The 17381-nt window shown below is 47.9% G+C and overlaps 1 protein-coding gene across 8 annotated transcripts in view; it reads left to right on the plus strand.

The window, feature by feature from the left end:
- CRACDL (CRACD like) overlaps window positions 1–17381 on the plus strand; it is a 612462-nt gene that overhangs the window by 357721 nt on the left and 237360 nt on the right. The window lies entirely within an intron of this gene.

Consider the following 17381-nt stretch of genomic DNA (forward strand, 5'->3'; position numbering starts at 1 on the left):
ATGCCTACAGTGACATAGTCAAATGCACCTAGACTTGCAAGTGCTCACTTAACTTGCACGTGGGGAATAAAATGGCCTGAGCAAAATGTAAACAAAAATGATACACATCTGTAAACATCGTGTTTGCAAATACCTACTGTGGAATGTGAATCCCGAAGGGATAAGAAGTTAAATATTCCACACCAACTGATACAACTTAAGTAATGCTGTCTCAGTGGCAGGTATGGTAAAAAAAAATTTGGATGGAAACTCAGTTAACGTTGGAGGCCACTAAATACAATTCAAACGAGGTCTTGTCATAAAGTGCATTATACATTTGGAATAACTTTCCACAGTGCTTCGGTTCCCTTATTATTTGTGTGGGGACCAGAATGCTGATGCTGCATCCATGATTACTGATACCAGTGTGTTTTCATTTTCGGGTTCCATATTGTACAGTATTATAGGGACTGGGGAAAAATTACGCGAAGCAGTCTGGGTAAACAAATTCTGCTTGATTGTCCTCATTTTTCCCCATCACATTTCATCACGATTTGTGACTGTATCATAATGCAGGCACAAGACTGGTTGGTTGTATGTGCATGTTGGTAGTCATCCGGCTGAATGTGGGCCTGCTTAGCAGCAAAGATTAAATGTCTTTGGTTAATTCCTGTGTGCTCCTAATCTGGAAGTTTCAGTGTAAGGGAAGGGGAGCAGGCATGACCTCAGGGTGCCTCCAGATGTAGACTGCCTGGAATGCCCGAGTTGGTGTGTGCCAGCACTATCAAACAATAATGCAATTAAGACACAAAGAACTTGAAAATTGACAGCAAGTTTGAGTAAAATGAGTAACAGGTGCCCAAGGTTGTCTTGAATATTTTTAATAAAACAAATGTGGCAATAATTCCAAAGGTAATCATTGAGTTAAGTAAGAAAACCCTTAAAACATCTCAGGTGTAGAATCGAAGTCATCAAGGGAAAAGAGGCCTATTGTTCCAGATCAAACCAGGTTAGTGGGTTAAGCCAGCAGATCAAATAGAGGTTGGAGTATGGTTGTACCACCGTCGCGAGGCTGCCCAAAATCTCAATAGTCCCTCTAAAAGCCTGTCTCAATGTAGCAGCAAGACTCCTAACAGGATCTAGGAAATTAGACCACATATCACCACACCTGAAGGCGCTCAACTGGCTACCCTACGAAGCTAGAATCCACCTAAAAATGGCCTGCATCACCCATAAAGCTCTTCACCACAAGACCCCCCGGTACCTGTCCCAGAAACAGGAGGAAACAGACCCTCCAGGAGCTCTGACAACCTACACCTGAAAATCTCTAGCTTCAGTAAGAAAAATACTTCCTACAGAGCTTTCTCCAGAGCGGCACCAAGAATATGGAACTCACTACCTCCATGCATCAGAAAAATCTACTCTACACCACTATTCAAAAGGGAAGCAAAATCATTCCTGATGAGCAGATTCCTCCCATAACTCCACACCTGCCTCATCGTATGGGGCCCTTCTAGCACACCAGCTATTTCACTGACTTGTAAGGCACTGTTCCAGTCCACTACTTCAAACTTCTCTCTACACTCCCCTTAATGACACCTTCTCCTCTATGACTTACCTAAACTTGTTCCCACTGCTCCGAACAAATCATCTCTATTACCGTCCTGCTACCTGCCGAAACGTGTAAAAAAATGTTTGATACTTTCTCTGCTTTGTTTTGCAAAATGTTTTACACTTGCTCTTCTTTTTTGTAAAGAGCTCTGATACCGTAATCTGGGTCTTGTTCGCGCTATAGAAAACTCTAAAAATAAACTAAAAAATCATGCAAGCCAAGCATTATTCAGATCTTGATGAAGGGGGCTAGAAGCTTCAGCAACCCATATTAACAACCGGTTGGAGCTCTTGCTCCAAGATTTCGAGGCATTTGGTATGGCGGCTTTAGGTTACGTGGACTGAACTATCATACAATTTTGCCAAGGCAGACAGGAAATTAGGTGCATTTTGAACCATCCATTGATCTGTAGTTGCAACTAGACAATGTTGAACCGGTGTTGAGATAGCAGGCATGGCTGTAGTAGGAAAACTCAGGCAAAGTTAAGATATTTCCTTAAGCTTCTGCTTAATGCCTGTTTAGTGGGTATTTCTGATCACCTAACAGCACGATATGGATGTGGGTGCAGTCAGAAGAATCAAAAGAAAGAAAGCAGTTTATTAAAATCTAATTTGAGTGTTATCCCAATACATTACCTTCCCAGTAAGCCTTTCATTTTTGATGCATGGTGTAATCCAGCTCAGGCGCCTCGCACCAATTCTCTAGATCACTGGCAAACTAGCTAACCTCTGTTTTGGAATGTGTGGCCTAAGGTTTCCCACACTTAAAGCTCTATTCATCTATTCATCAATGCTAGCAGTTGGTTTTTGAGGTTAGATCTCCATCCGCTTCATGACCTCCGTTTTAGCGGACGTCATCTTTCCCTCCTCCACCCCCCAGGGCAAGTTGTGTTTCTTCCCTTAATGCTTTCTCTCAGCCCTTTTCTGTGGCCTGCTGAAACTCTTACTGCTCTCCATTTCTGCCTGGTCAGGTACACCTGCAGCTCTGTCTGCCTTCTTATTCTCCACGTACACCATCTTTATGGCCATTTCACTGGCTGTGGAGCGTCTTGCAGATATTCTGTTTCTGGCGTGGACGGGTGCCTAGGCCAGTTCTTCTTCATAGGCCTTCACCTCATCCTTTTCATAGTCCTCTTCATGGGCTATCTGCTGTTTGTCTTCTTCCCAGGCTCCAAAGAATTTCTCTAGCCTCTGCTTCCATATTTTTTGTATATTTGAGGGACCCCTTGTCTTGCACAGTTCTCTTTCCAGTACGACTGTAATGCCACACAGGGCAGCAAAGTTCATCATTAACACTAGCAGAAGCCCACAGGTCTGTCAGGTCCAAGTAACCTTACAGAGTCGCAATGATCTCATAGACAAAGAGTTGGAAAAGGAGGAAAAATGACTATTGTTTAACAAGAACAAAGAAACATAGGGGAAATCCTAAAAGGAGGACGGATTCCCATCACTCACCTAGGTGACATGCTTTATCATCTGGGATCTCTTCCTGGTTACACACTAAGGTAACCAAGGGCTACAACCTTCTGTCTATCAGAAGGGAGCTCACAGATGTTTTCAAATGTACTCTGATAGATGGAGCTCTACAGTATCTATCCGGAAAGATGAACTAAAGTTTCAGAGTGGAGGGCGCAGTGCAAGATCAAAAAGTGATGAAAAAGGGCAATTTTAAAATTGAATAACGAGAGATAATATATTTTAATGGGTATCTCTTGATATCCAAACTAAAAACAGTGCAAGAGCAGTTTTAATAAAATAACTGCTGAAACGTTGGGCCTACATGCTTCAACCAACCGGACATTTGATAGTCCAAGGCCTTCCTCAGGACCACTGCATATAATTTTGCTACTACGTTTGTGAAAAAAGAAAGCTAAATGTGTCAAAAAGCAAAATGTGAGATTATTAACTTTTGAAACAAGGTTGGAATGAATACATCCAGAAAACCTGAATTCCAGGCATACTAATCGTCCACAAATCACTGGATGCTGATGGCACCTGTGATTCACAAGGACCTCACCTCACCTCACCTGGCACCTGGAGGCCTCCACCAAGAGCTCAGTATCAGCCCGGGGTACAGTCGGACAGAGCAGGGCCTTTTTTCATGAGCTGTCGCCAAGTGAGGTGAGGTCCGGTCCTCGTGAATCACGGGTGCCATCAGCATCTAGTGAATCCAAACAGTTCTGGCTTACCGCTGTGTGGCGAGCCAGCTACCGTGTCGAGAAGACCCGCAAACAGTACCTTTTTAGAACCACAAACAGTACCTTTTAGAAATGTAGGGCGTCGGTGAACTCTCGTTCAGCTTCCGAAAATACAGCGTCTGCAGGCGTCTGTTCTGGAGGTCGGTGTAGGAGCCGTCGGGGCTCTCTAAGTCGCACGCTTTGCAGGTCGATCTCCTCTCTGTTGGAGTCAGGAGCGCTGGCGTCTGGTACTGCGGTGCGAAGTGCAGCGGTGCGGCATGCAGTGCCCACAGGTTGCGGTGCAAGCAAGGGCTCAGTGGCGGTGTCAGATGCCGTCGTCTAAGAGACCAGGGTCGCGTGTGAGATGAAGGCAGTGCACGTCACGGTGCTAGCAGGTCACGGTGCAAGCAGCGGCGTCGTCATTGCTGAAGCGATGTAGTCGGCTGACTAACTGGAGTCAATGGCACCGGCAGGCCAAGGCTGCGGTGTGGGAGGAGGGCGGTGCGTCGTGTAACTTTACGAGCGGTGCCCTCGAACCACGGTGCAAGCAGCGGTGTAGATTGCGGCGTGTAGCGGCGTCGTAGGGGTTATCAAGGCGTCGCCGCGAGGCGGTCCAGAGTGCGGTGCCCGCAGGTTGCGGTACAAGCAACGGCTCAGTTGCGGCATCAGATGGCATCGTTGGTGAGACCAGGGTCACGGTGTGGCAGTGCTACGGTGCCCTCTGCGGTGCCAAGGCCTTGTCGTGAAGCGAGGCGGTGCGGAGTGCGTTGCGAGCATCAGCTCGGTGGCGGCGTCAGCAGGCGTAGTCGGTGAGACCAGGGTTGCGGTGCCCTCTGTGGTGCCGTCAGTACACTGAGTCAGCAGCGGCGTCGTAGACTTCATAGACTTGCTTTTCCTCTGTTACAGCACAAAACACACAGTCCTCAGTGCTTCGGGCAGAAGAGCTTGAAGTCTTTGTTGTTCCTGAGACTTCTTGAACAGGGGGCAAGCTCTACCTCAAGCCCTTGGAGAAACTCACAAGGCAGATTGCAGAAAGTTCAGTCCAGTCCTTTCACTGCCCAAGACAGAAGCAGCCACTGCAGGCCAACAGAGCAAAGCACACAGCAAAGTGGTAGGTCCCCCTCACAGCTTTTAAGCTCTTCTTCTTGTCAGTCTTCTTGATTCAAAATAGATCTAAAGTTCAGGGGTCTTGGCCCCAGTATTTGTAAACCAAAATCCTTTGATCCTCTAAGCAGAGGGTGTCTGTGCCCAGCCAGAACCAGTTCTGCCTTCTCTGGTGTTATTTCCTGGCAGGGGGTGGAGACTGCATTGTCAGAAGCAGACTTGGCCCTTTGAGGTGCAAGGAAATCTCCTCCCTCTTCCCCATCGCAGCCCAGGTCTATTCATTCCTTTCGTGACCTACCTAGACTATCGGGAGCCACCCTTGCTTCCTAGCCATCTGTCGTCCAAAACCCAGACAGGCAATCCACATTCCAGCGGAGGCACATGGGATGACTGAGCAAGAAAATACCTACTTCCTAAAAGTGGTATTTTCAAACACAGAATGTAAAAATCACCTTTAATAAAAGATGCATATTTAGATTCTGAGTTCAGGCATACTAATTTTTATTTTCTTACCTAATTCTCCGGGCCAGTTTTGTCTATAAGATGATATAAAAAAAACTTCCAATTCTGTCCTATGGGAAAGAGGTAGCCTTGCAATAGTGAAAAAAACGAAATTGGCTGTAATTCACTGTCAGGACAAGCCACACACACCAGGGCATGTCCTACCTTTCACATACACTGCACCCTGCCAACAGGGGTTCCTTGAGCCTATCTTAGGGGTGCCTGACATGTAGGAAATTGGAAGGTTAGAGACTGGCAAGTGTGTGCACTGGCCAAGTCGACATGGCAGGTACCAACTGCGCACAGACTCTGCAATGGCAGGTCTGAGTTACTTTTTACGGCTACTCACTTGGATGGCACAATCAGTGCTGCAGGCCCACTAGTAGCATTTGATTTACAGGACCTGGCATACTCAGTGGACTTTACTAGGGACTAACAATCAATCAATCAAAGCATTTATATAGCGCACTACTCACCCAGAGGGTCTCAAGGCGCTAGGGGAGGGGGGTCCGCTACTGCTCGAACAGCCAGGTCTTGAGTTGCTTCCTGAAGGCGAGGTGGTCCTGGGTCAGGCGTAGGTGGGTCGGGAGGGATTTCCATGTCTTGGCGGCGAGGTAGGAGAAGGACCGTCCCCCTGTGGTGGCTCTTCGGATGCGGGGGACGGCGGCGAGGGCGTGGCCGGTCGATCGAAGCTGGCGTTTGGGAGCGTAGAAGTTGAGGCGGCTGTTGAGGTATCCCGGGCCTTGGTTGTGTAGGGCTTTGTGTGCGTGGGTGAGGAGTCGGAAGGTGATTCTCTTGTTGACCGGGAGCCAGTGCAGGTCTCTCAGGTGTCCGGAGATGTGGCTGCGACGGGGGATGCCCAGGATGAGTCGCGCTGAGGCGTTCTGGATCCGCTGGAGTCTGGCGGTGGTTCCGGCGTAGAGGGAGTTGCCGTAGTCCAGACGGCTGGTGACGAGAGCCTGGGTGACCGTCTTCCTGGTCTTGGTGGGGATCCACCGGAAGATCTTACGTAGCATGCGCAGGATGTTGAAGCACAACGAGGAGACGGGGTTGACTTGTCTGGTCATGGAGAGGGAGGAGTCCAGGATGAAGCCCAGGTTGCGTGCGTGGTCTGTTGGTTTGGGTGCGCTGCCTAGGGCGGGGGGCCACCAGGAGTCGTCCCAGGTGGAGGGTGAAGATCCCAGGATGAGGACTTCCGTCTTGTCCGAGTTCAGTTTCAGGCGGCTGTTCTTCATCAATTCGGCTACCTCTTTCATCCCTTCATGGAGGTTGGCTCTGGCGGTGGCGGGGTCGTTGGTGAGGGAGAGGATCAGCTGGGTGTTGTCGGCGTAGGAGATGATGTTGAGGTTGTGCTGGCGTGCAATGTTTGCGAGGGGGCTCATGTAGACGTTGAAGAGGGTTGGACTGAGCGAGGAGCCTTGAGGAACGCCGCAGATGACTTTGGTGGCTTCAGATCTGAACGGGGGGAGGCGGACTCTCTGTGTCCTTCCGGCGAGGAAGGAGATGATCCACTCCAGTGCCTTCTCCTGGATTCCGACATTGCTGAGTCGCTGCACTAGTGTACGGTGGCAGACAGTGTCGAAGGCCGCGGAGAGGTCTAGGAGGATGAGGGCTGCTGTTTCTCCGTTGTCAAGCAGTGCTCGGATGTCATCGGTGGCTGCGATCAGGGCGGTCTCGGTGCTGTGGTTGGCCCGGAAGCCAGACTGCGAGAGGTCGAGGGATCCGTTCGTCTCGAGGAAGGCGGCCAGCTGCTTGTTGACGGTCTTCTCGATGACTTTTGCAGGGAACGGGAGCAGCGAGATGGGGCGGTAGTTCTTGAGGTCGGTGGGGTCGGCTGATGGCTTCTTTAGTAGAGCGCTGAGTTCGGCGTGCTTCCAGCTCTCCGGGAAGGTAGCGGTGTTGAAGGAGGTGTTGATGTCCCGCAGGTGGGGTGCGAGGACAGCGTCGGCCTTGTTGAAGACGTGGTGAGAGCAGGGGTTGGTAGGAGATCCGGAGTGGATGGAGTTCATCGTGCTGACGGTGTCTTCGATGCTGATCGGGGTCCAGGCGCAGAGGGTGGTGGGTGGGGGGCGGTGGTTCGGTCGTGGCGTGCGTCGGTTGAGTGCTGAAGCTGTTGTGTATGTCCGCGATCTTGTTGTGGAAGAAGGAGGCGAGGGAGTTGTAGAGGTCTTGCGAAGGGGTGATGTCGTTGTTTCCGGCGTTGGGGTTGGAGAGCTCTTTAACGATGTTGAAGAGTTCCTTGCTGTTGTGTGTGTTATTGTCCAGTCGTTCCTTGAATGCAGTTTTCTTGGTGGCGTGGATGAGTTGGTGGTGTTTTCGGGTGGCGAGCTTGAGGGCCGTCATGTTGTCCGGTGTTGGGTCTCTGCGCCAGGTTCTCTCGAGGGCTCGGCAGTTCTTCTTGGAGCTCTTGAGTTCGTCGGTGAACCATGGGGCTTTCTTGCTACCGGGTCTGCTAGGCGGGGTCCTCAGGGGGGCGAGGTCGTCTGCGCAGTCGCTGATCCACTTCGTGAGGTTGGTGGCCGCTTGGCTGGGGTTCGTTGCGCTGGCTGGTGGGTGGGTTCTTGCTCAGGGAAGTCGCGAGCTGGTCGGCTGTGATCTTGTTCCAGCTTCTGCGTGCAACCTGTTGCTGGTGGTGGTGGGTCGTGGTCCTTCTGAAGCTGAAGTGGACACAGCTGTGGTCCGTCCAGTGGAGTCCGGTGGCGTGGCTGAAGGTGATGTCCTTGTTGGATGAGAAGACGGGGTCGAGTGTGTGTCCGGCGTAGTGGGTGGGGGTGGTCACCAGCTGCTTGAGTCCCAGGTTTGCGAGGTTGTCCAGCAGGGTGGTGGTGTTGCGGTCGTTGTTGTTCTCCAGGTGGAAGTTGAGGTCCCCGAGGAGGATGTAGTCAGCGGAGAGGAGGGCGTGGGGGCTGATGAAGTCGGCGATGTCTTCGCTGAATTGTGTGCGTGGTCCCGGGGGTCTGTAGATGAGGGTGCCTCTGAGGGTGGTCTTGGGGTTGATGTGGACCTGGAAGTGCAGGTGCTCGGCGGGTGCGAGGGTGTCGTCGGTGTTGGTCGTGATGAGCATGGTGTTCTTGTGGATGATGGCGATGCCTCCTCCGGTCTGGTTGATGCGGTCCCTTCGGATGATCTTTTAGCCGTCTGGGATGGCGATGGCGATGTCGGGCGCTGAAGAGGCGTTCATCCAGGTTTCCGTGAGGAAGGCGATGTCTGGTGAAGTTGTGTCGAGCAGGTTCCAGAGCTCGACGGCGTGTCTGTTGACGGAGCGGGTGTTGAGCAGGATGCATTTCAGGTGGCTGCTGCTGTTGCTCGTCTTGGTCTTGGTCGGTGCTGGAGTAGTGCAGGTCCAGATGCAGGTGAACTTGCAGGAGTGGCAGCAGAAGGGTCCGTGGGTGAGTCTCGGGGTGGCTCGGTAGCAGCCCGGGATTCGGCCGGCGTTGAGTGCGTTGAGTTCGGTGGGGTCGTAGGTCCGGCGGGTGGGCTGGTTTCTGCGGGGGCCAGGGGTCCTGGCGCTGGGCGCGGTCCAGGCGCAGACGGGCTTACCTCTGGCGCACCTTCGGCGCTCAGTCGGCGCTCCCGCTGCGCGCGTCCGCTGCGCGGTCGATCTGGTGGCGTCATAAGAAGGGGGACGGGAGGGCGGGTCAGCTGGGCGGCGGGAGCGGGTCGGCCAATGGGCCGGTGGTGGGCGGGGCCTGTGGAGAGCAGCGGCGGGAAAACTGGCGAGCGGGCGGCTCAGCTGTGGCTGGGCCGCTCGGGTGGGCAGGGGGGCGTCGGCGGCGGCGGCGGAAAAAGGCGGCAAAGGCTGGCTAGGCAGGAGCAGCAGGCGGCAGGAGGAGCAAGGGGGTGACCCGGCCTGGTGAGAGGCGCAGCGGTCACTCCCGAGCATTCCTTGCTGTCCCCTTAAAAAGGGGGACGGGAGGGCGGGTCAGCTGGGCGGCAGGAGCGGGTCGGCCAATGGGCCGGTAGTGGGCGGGGCCTGTGGAGAGCAGCGGCGGGAAAACTGGCGAGCGGGCAGCTCAGCTGTGGCTGGGCCGCTCGGGGGGGCAGGGGGGCGTCTGCGGCGGAAAAAGGCGGCAAAGACTGGCTAGGCAGGAGCAGGAGGCGGCAGGAGGAGCAAGGGGGTGACCCGGCCTGGTGAGAGGCGCAGCGGTCACTCAAGTAAATCAAATATCCAATCATGGAACCACCAATCCATAACACAATTTACACAGAGAGCATATGCACTTAAGCACTGATCAGCAGTGGTAAAGTGCCCAGAGTCCTAAAACCAACAACAGCAGGTCAGAAAAAAATAGAAGGAAGAAGCAAAAAGTTTGTGCATAACCCTGCAAAAAGGGCCATTTCCAACAGGCAGTTTTACCAAAACCCACTCTGTCACAGTTTATCAGGGTTGGACCATCTGAAGTCAGTTCTTTTTATTCAGGATTTTTATGGTCATCGCTACCCTTCAATGTTAACACTGCATCGGGTTTGAAGTCTGCCTTATTTTTTTAATTAAAGCTGGTTCTGAAGTGCCAGTGTGCCAAGCAAAGTGAACTATCGTACCATTGATAGGTGATCGTAGCACCTCACCTAAAAGGTGCCTAAATTTCCCACTGTGGTATAGTTCTTGTCCCTAGTGGCACCAGGGCTCTCTCACCTTCCTTTGAAAGTTACAAGTTAAAAATATTTCTCTTAGCCTCAAAATCCACTCACAACCAATCATTTCATCATCTTCTGCGGACACTATTATCGGATGTCGTAAAGAGCAGTGGAGACAGGGAGTCTGGATTTGAACAGGGATCATAACTATCAAATGTGCAGACATTAGGCTCAGGTCACCTCCATCATCTCTTCTGATGTAGTTTGTGTGTGTGTCTGTATGCATATATGCTTGTTAAGCTAGACCCTTCACATCCATACAGGGCAGAATGTAGCCATTTGTCACCCTCACCCTGGTGCAGCTGCTATGAGCTCAACTCAAGAAACACACCACCTCAGGGTTAAGGTAGAAATGTCAGAAAGTAAAGCCAGATGAGAAGATGATGAAGTGCAGTGAATCTTAGGATCATACGAGGACACAGTGTAACTGCAAGAAAGGTGGTCTGTCCTGATTGTAGCTGAATGGTGCGAGTCTGCGACTAAGAAGGATGCTACATCCAGATGGATGTAATACACTACAAGAAAAGACCACAGAGAGTGTACCTAATGTGAGTCTTAGGTAAGACCCTTGCTACAGCTATATACTAGGACCCTATGTCTATTATTTCTGGTCTCCATATGGTGTCTTGCACCAATGTCTCTTTCTCACGGTCTCGTGGTGTTTGTCTGTCAGTGCTTCATATTGCCAGGATTCTTCTTGATTAATGACTCATTATGCCTGTGATCCTAAGGTGTCTTTGTCACACCTTGATCACTTTATCTGAGTTATCAGTTTGTACCTATCGCAGGTCAGACATTCTCTCATTTGAAACCACTCATCAGTCTCATGCTCCCACCTTCACCTGTGCTACCACTCTCTCCAGTCTTTTCTCTGCTTATTTGCAATCATATAAAGCGGTTCAACACCTACTACCTTTTACCAAGCAAGCTATATATCCGCCAACCTGAAGCGGATGCAAGACCTGGTCTTTACCAGCTCCCAAGATGGCCACAAGGCTTACCACATCATCCAAATGGTGTGACAGCTTCTTAGCAGGTGGGGACGGGACGCCCTCAAAGCTGGCTCCTTCTTCCTCGGCTAGCCACTGTTGACTAGCGATGAGGGAAGAAAGCAGGGCCCTTGTAAAGCTGTCATCACCCAAGATGGCTGCTCGCTCTCATGAGAACAATAACATGTGTGTTCCCGCTAGAAGCAAGATGACCACTGATCCAGCGCTCCTATAGAAAAACTGTCTCACAAACGCTACCTAACACCTCGATACTCCCCATTATTTATAAAACAATCAAACAGGCCCATAACACCTGAGACAATTATTGAGCAGCTGAATCATGTGATTTGATTTATATACTAATCACATAATATTTACACTAATATGTACAACTGCAGTTTATTCTTCATTACCATGATATATAAAACAACATTTAATTAAATCAAACCACTATGGTTGATGGATCAACTAATGGAAAATAGACCATGAATAAACAAGACCAGCTTGTCATTTAAAATCGAATTTTATTAGCTTTATTATTCAAAGAAAGAGCATTTTAGGTTTAAGAATTTTATTTCATAAGCAAATAAGAAAGCAGCATTTTTAATAAGGAAGTAAAAATTAGAAATGTCATTTCAAAGTCAACTCAGAAACATGAAGAATTAGCCTGTCTCAATCTGTCTTCACTTAGAAAGGAATATAACTTTATAAATCAGCTGTCCTTGCGTGCGCCAAAGGTCCGTCAGCATAACGCACACCATTCAGGAGTCGGAAAGTAAGAGTTTTTTCTCCACTCATGGTTTCATAATTTATACCTTTCTCTCTAGCTAAACTTTCTACATTTTACATTCTTTCATAGGAATCTGCATTTCCCATTGGCTGTTCGGTGTCAGACCATGATAAATCATCCAACTTTTGTCCAAAATCCGGGCTTCATATAAGGCCCATTGTCCTTTCAATTCAGCATCCTCGATTTCCTCAAGAATGATACATTTTTCAAGTTCAGGACATTCACTTCTACTTCCTGGCCTTGGCCATCATCGTTTTACCGTCCTTGGCTGGCCTCCGTGAACACGCTCATCTCAGCAAAGAAAATCGCTCTTTACTTTATAACCGCTTCGCAGCCAAATTCTTCACAGCTGCGCATGTGCGAAAATCACTCTGGACAAGCTTTCGTATCTGTAGCTCTGACAGCCATGTTTCTAAGAGCCAGCTTTAGGCCTCACTTCGGAAACTATTATTAAACAAACACAAGACCTCAATTAATTAAAGAATTGAGACCCATTCTGTTTCCCTCCCCCTTTGCTAATTAACACAATTAATTAGGTTACCTAGCTTAGCACACAAAGCAGCATCATATTTACCAATCCTTTTCGAAAGTCAGGAACTCTTAAAGCTTTTATCACAAAAGACATAACATAAGCACATATAATAAGCACATGCCATTAGTTAAACAGCCGCATTTAATACTGACAAAGACAATAGACAAGGTTAGTTTTACTAATTCTTCTTTGCATTTGCAACAAAAAGCATATTAATCCCATGTGTAAACCCATGATGAATGTATCTTTAAAACTAAATTGATTAATAATTTCACCACAAACTTGTTAATCTTGTTACTTATTAGGAGAGGTTAACTTCGCAAGTTTGAACAAAATTTTGTTCTTTACCTTGCTCCATCACCACCAACTCTCATAAGCACACCAGAAGGTAGTATTTTCCCACAAGAACAAGAATGGGAACCGGGCTGGAATAGACTGGGGAAGAAAGAGGTATCCCAGCCCACCCCAAATCCAAGCTGGACCAGACCCACTGATTAAGGGCATGGGAGAAGTAGCGAAGGCTACAGCAGAGATGATGCCAGGGCCGCAATTCCAAGGAAGGCTCCAAGGAATGATGTCAGTGGCTGGCTCCAGTCATACAATGAGGAAGAGAGCAGAGACTTGCCCTAACAGTATATACATGCAGTTGAGCGTAGCTGTTCGCTTTAAACGAGGTTAAGTAGGGTGGAAAATAAATCGGGAAGCTCCCCAGAGATAAAGGTAAACCTCACTAAGCCACTAAAACTGGCTCAGTCAATGCTCAATGTCTTAAAAGTAACAGAACCTGCAATACTTACATGCTTTTTTTGGGGCGTTTGTTTGATTTTACCAAACTCATGACACACATTAATTGTGCAGTAATATTTATTTGGCTGTGACATGTTTCTGCAACAAAGCTGTCAGTAATCAGTGCATCTTACTGACTGCAATTGCGGGTAGAATGTATCTTGCTGCACCACTTCCATAACAGAGCACCGAGCACCAGGGCATATAGTCTGCTCTTACCCTTTGCAGTTGTGGTCTTACGATGGACTAGTTATTGATATTGCGTCAGGTCTGAGTGGCAGTCTAGTGCCATGACTTGGAGCCAGGGAATACGCACTCTGGTATCCGCACCGCAGGCCATACAGTTCAGAGCACACAGATCTGTTTTGGAGACTACAGTCACAGCCTAGATCAACATTTCAAAATTGAAAATTCATGGATAAGCATGCCAAGACAGATGGATTTCTTCCCAGGAAAGCACTTACTATTGTGACAAAACGGGTCCTTATTAACCCTCAACTGCAGTGTTTTGATTCTAGTGTGAGTTCAAAACCAAACATTTGTGGGTCAGCGCTCTTGACAAAATGCATGGGTCCTGATCATTAGTGGCACATGAAACAACTGTTTGCTCACAGACCTTAGTTATAAGTGGTGTGATGTTTATCAGATGCAATAAAGTGTGCTCCCCGCGCGGATTTCAGTGAGGTGAGTTCCAAAATATTTGTTAGGCCTCCGTCTATGACAAAACTCGGAATGGGCAATCATGATCGCATCTAGTACATTTTGCACACCTCAGTGTCGGGTTTTATCGTGCCCGACACCAGGGGACATTTAGTCAGGCCCATAAAACAAATGTGTACAACGGCACATTATTTTGGCAATAGAAGCTCGACCTAAATGCCAAGAAACAATAACCACCGTAGTGGAAGTCTGCATATTCACTTATCTAAACGTTTGCTAAAGTAATGCCAAGGTTCTTAAATTGAGAGCCCATCTGTCAGGATATTGACTTTTTCATTGTGTGTTGATAAATCCTGATCCACGTGTGCAGTTGACTCCTGCCTGCTGGAGATGTAATTGAGGGCTGTGTGCTACTTTTTGTGCAATTAAATGATGGATTCAGGCCACCGAGAAAATAGAGAAAGGCTCTGACTGCGCCTTTTCTCCTAAGATTCCTATACACTGATGATATAACGCTGCATTTTGATGGTGGTACTTAAGATCATAGAGAAGTGCGCCCAGAAAATGATAGGTATGCTAAAGAGCGCTAAAATGTATAGCATTGTGGGGGAACAGGCATGCTTAAACACCTGCTTTAGCATTGTCACAAGCTTGTAAAATATTGGGAGGAAGTGTTGGATGACATCAATGTCATGTTCAAGAGCGCTATTATCAGACTTCCAGCCTACGTGACAGAGGGGCTGATAAAATACTCACATACCCCCGAAAGTCACCCGGGGAAAGTTGATTTAGGTATTTTGATGCGCTGCAAAGCAGGACATACTGGTGGTTTGGGGACAAATAAACTCCCAGAATCCTGATGCTGGCTATATAAAGTTTGGAGATCATTGGTATAGAAAGGATCTCCATGACAATGGACAAAACGGGAAAGAATATGAAATTCCGTGGTTGGCATGGCTACCCGGCCTAGCACCTTTGTCCACGAAGTCCACATAAATTGCCTGCCCTAAATATATTGAGTCCTGAGACTAACTACACAGATAGCGGGGGTGGCCTTGGATAGTCACTGAGGTAATGGAGCAAGTGGAGCTGGGAACATGTAGCGAATAGGGCCCTTTATTTAACCAGATCAATGCATGACTTGAGGTATCAGTTACCAGGACACATATTAGAAGCTGCTGTTGGGTTTGAGAAGGAAAGGACATGGAGGTGGGGGTTGCAAATAGTAATTTCGTCGTTTTTTGTGTCACCAAAGCCCTATGGTTGTAGGCAGGAGTATGTGGAGTCTCTGAAAACGAATTAGAACAAATTAGTATATAAATTCTATAGCATTTTATCTATGCCCAGGAGCACACATTACCTCCTGCTTGGCAATGTAACAGTATGAAGTGCCCTTAGCTTCATATAGGCCTGGCAAAATCCTGCCATTTCTATGGTAGGAAATATTGGTATGATAAAGATGATAGTCCTACCTCAATCTCTTTTCCAATTTCAGGCCATTACTTGCCCTGTTTAAGATTGCTTTATTAAAATAAGCTTCGTTGACATTGTTTTAGGTGGACAAAATCATCACAAATGCAGGAAAAAACTCTGCAGTTTAGGTCTCTAGTCTTAGCAGTCACTGTTCTCATACTTGTTTCTTGACTGTCTTAATACTATGTTCAGGTTCAAGAGCCTATACTTTCGAATTATTGAGTGCATTCAAAGGTATACAGAGTTTATTGTTTATTTTAAGAAGCTTATAAAGCGTGCAGCTACCCATAAGGGTCTCCCGGCGCTATCGGACAGTAGCACGGAACAGCAAGAAGAATACCTAAGAAGGCAGGGGTTCAGTCAGGGCTGCAGAAGAGCATCGTTTTTAGATTCTTACGGAACTGTAGCAGTGACTTACAGGACCTGAGAGTTTTCAGAAGAGAATTTCAAAGTTTAGGGCCCAACACAGAAAAGGAAAACCCCTGAGAAACCTGCGAAACCTGAGCACAGAAAACAGTGCAAGGTTGGCTAATCTCAGCGCTGGGGTTGGGACATACGGGGGCACCAGATTGTGGATATAAGAAGGAGCAAGACCATGTCTAGTACGAAATATGTAACACAAGGCTTTGAATGTAATCCGCTTGTCAACCCTCATCCAGTGCAGTTTATGGAGCAAAGGAGAGACGGAAAAAAATCTAGGCCACCGGAGAAAAAGGCGGGCAGCCCGTTCTGGATGATCTACAAGCGACGGATCAAGGCTTTATCAGCATCCAGATACAGTACATTCCCATATTCCAGTCGGAATGTAACCAGAGCCTGCAGCAATGTTCTCTGTGAACTTAAAGGGATCAGCTAGAGTATTTCCTTAAGCCATTTCAAAATGGAAAAACAGGAGGCTGTAAGCTTGGAGACCGGCGGTGTCAGGGAGAGATTTTTATCGATAATGAAACCTTGATTCTCAACTTTATCCACCAGTGCGGGAAATGGCTGGCTCCCCAGAGATCAGGGTTATTTCCCAGGATCACGACTACGATTTTATCGCCATTGAGTTTGAGGGCGTTTCTGTTCATCCAAAGGGCGACATTAGCCAAGCCTTGCCTGAAAGGGAAAGGATCTTTATTTCGAACATCAGATACTGAGAAAATAATGTGAGAATCATCTGCATACGAAAACACAGTAAGACCAGATTTCTCAATCGCATCCATCAAGGGGCGTAAGTAGATGTTCAACAACTGAGGGCTCAAAATAGACCACTGCAGAACCCCCGAGGTCAGAGTTAAAGTAGTGGAATTGTTGTTAGCTGATGAGACCTGAAATGTTCGATCCTTCTGAAAAGAAGGTAACCACTTCAAAGCAGTGCCAACAATGCCTGAAGGATCCGGTCTATCCAAAAGATTGGAGTGTGAGACCGTATCAAAGGCCACATTTAAATCTAAGAGGATAAGGGCGGCTGTCCCACCAGAATCGAGTTATTGCCTCAGAAATTCTGTGACTCCGAGTAGGGCTGATTTGGTGCTGAAACCCACTCTGAACTTCCCCCTTGCCACTCTTGTGTCATTGTCTCAATATACATTTTTCAGTAGTCATGTCACACACATTAGTGTTATGGTAGAAGTAGTCCGATGTTTTCAGCCTCAGCGTATCCCTATGTTAATAGATACTAGGTTGTAACATCTTTCATATGGGCTTAATGTCTTTGTTTTGGGCCCCCGAGAGTAGGACTGCATCCCAATAATCTACGTTAGCGCCTCTGTCACTGTACATATAGTACAGTGCCCGTAGCTTCAGCCTATTTTTAAAGGTAGATCTTCATTTGGATACTTGTTGATAATTAGTTGTGTTTTAATCCATGGCAATACCTCTTTTGGCTAGCCGAACACCAGTTGGAATGCCAATTCGGTATATCTGCACTTCGTCTTTTGTTGCTTGGATCTAGGCATTAAGCCAACTAGACATGTCTCAGGATTGCACATATTGTGTTGATTTGTGAGTTAATCGAATTGTCTGATGATCCCTTGCCAGATTTCAGTAATGATCAAAAAGGACCAGGGCATTTCTGTAATGTTCCCTCTCTCACCTTTACATTTTGGGCATATGCTTGGTGTTCCAGGGTACAGTTTTTGTAATCTTTGCAGCATCAA

Source organism: Lissotriton vulgaris, chromosome 8, assembly GCF_964263255.1.
Source record: "Lissotriton vulgaris chromosome 8, aLisVul1.2, whole genome shotgun sequence".
NCBI lineage: Eukaryota > Metazoa > Chordata > Amphibia > Caudata > Salamandridae > Lissotriton > Lissotriton vulgaris.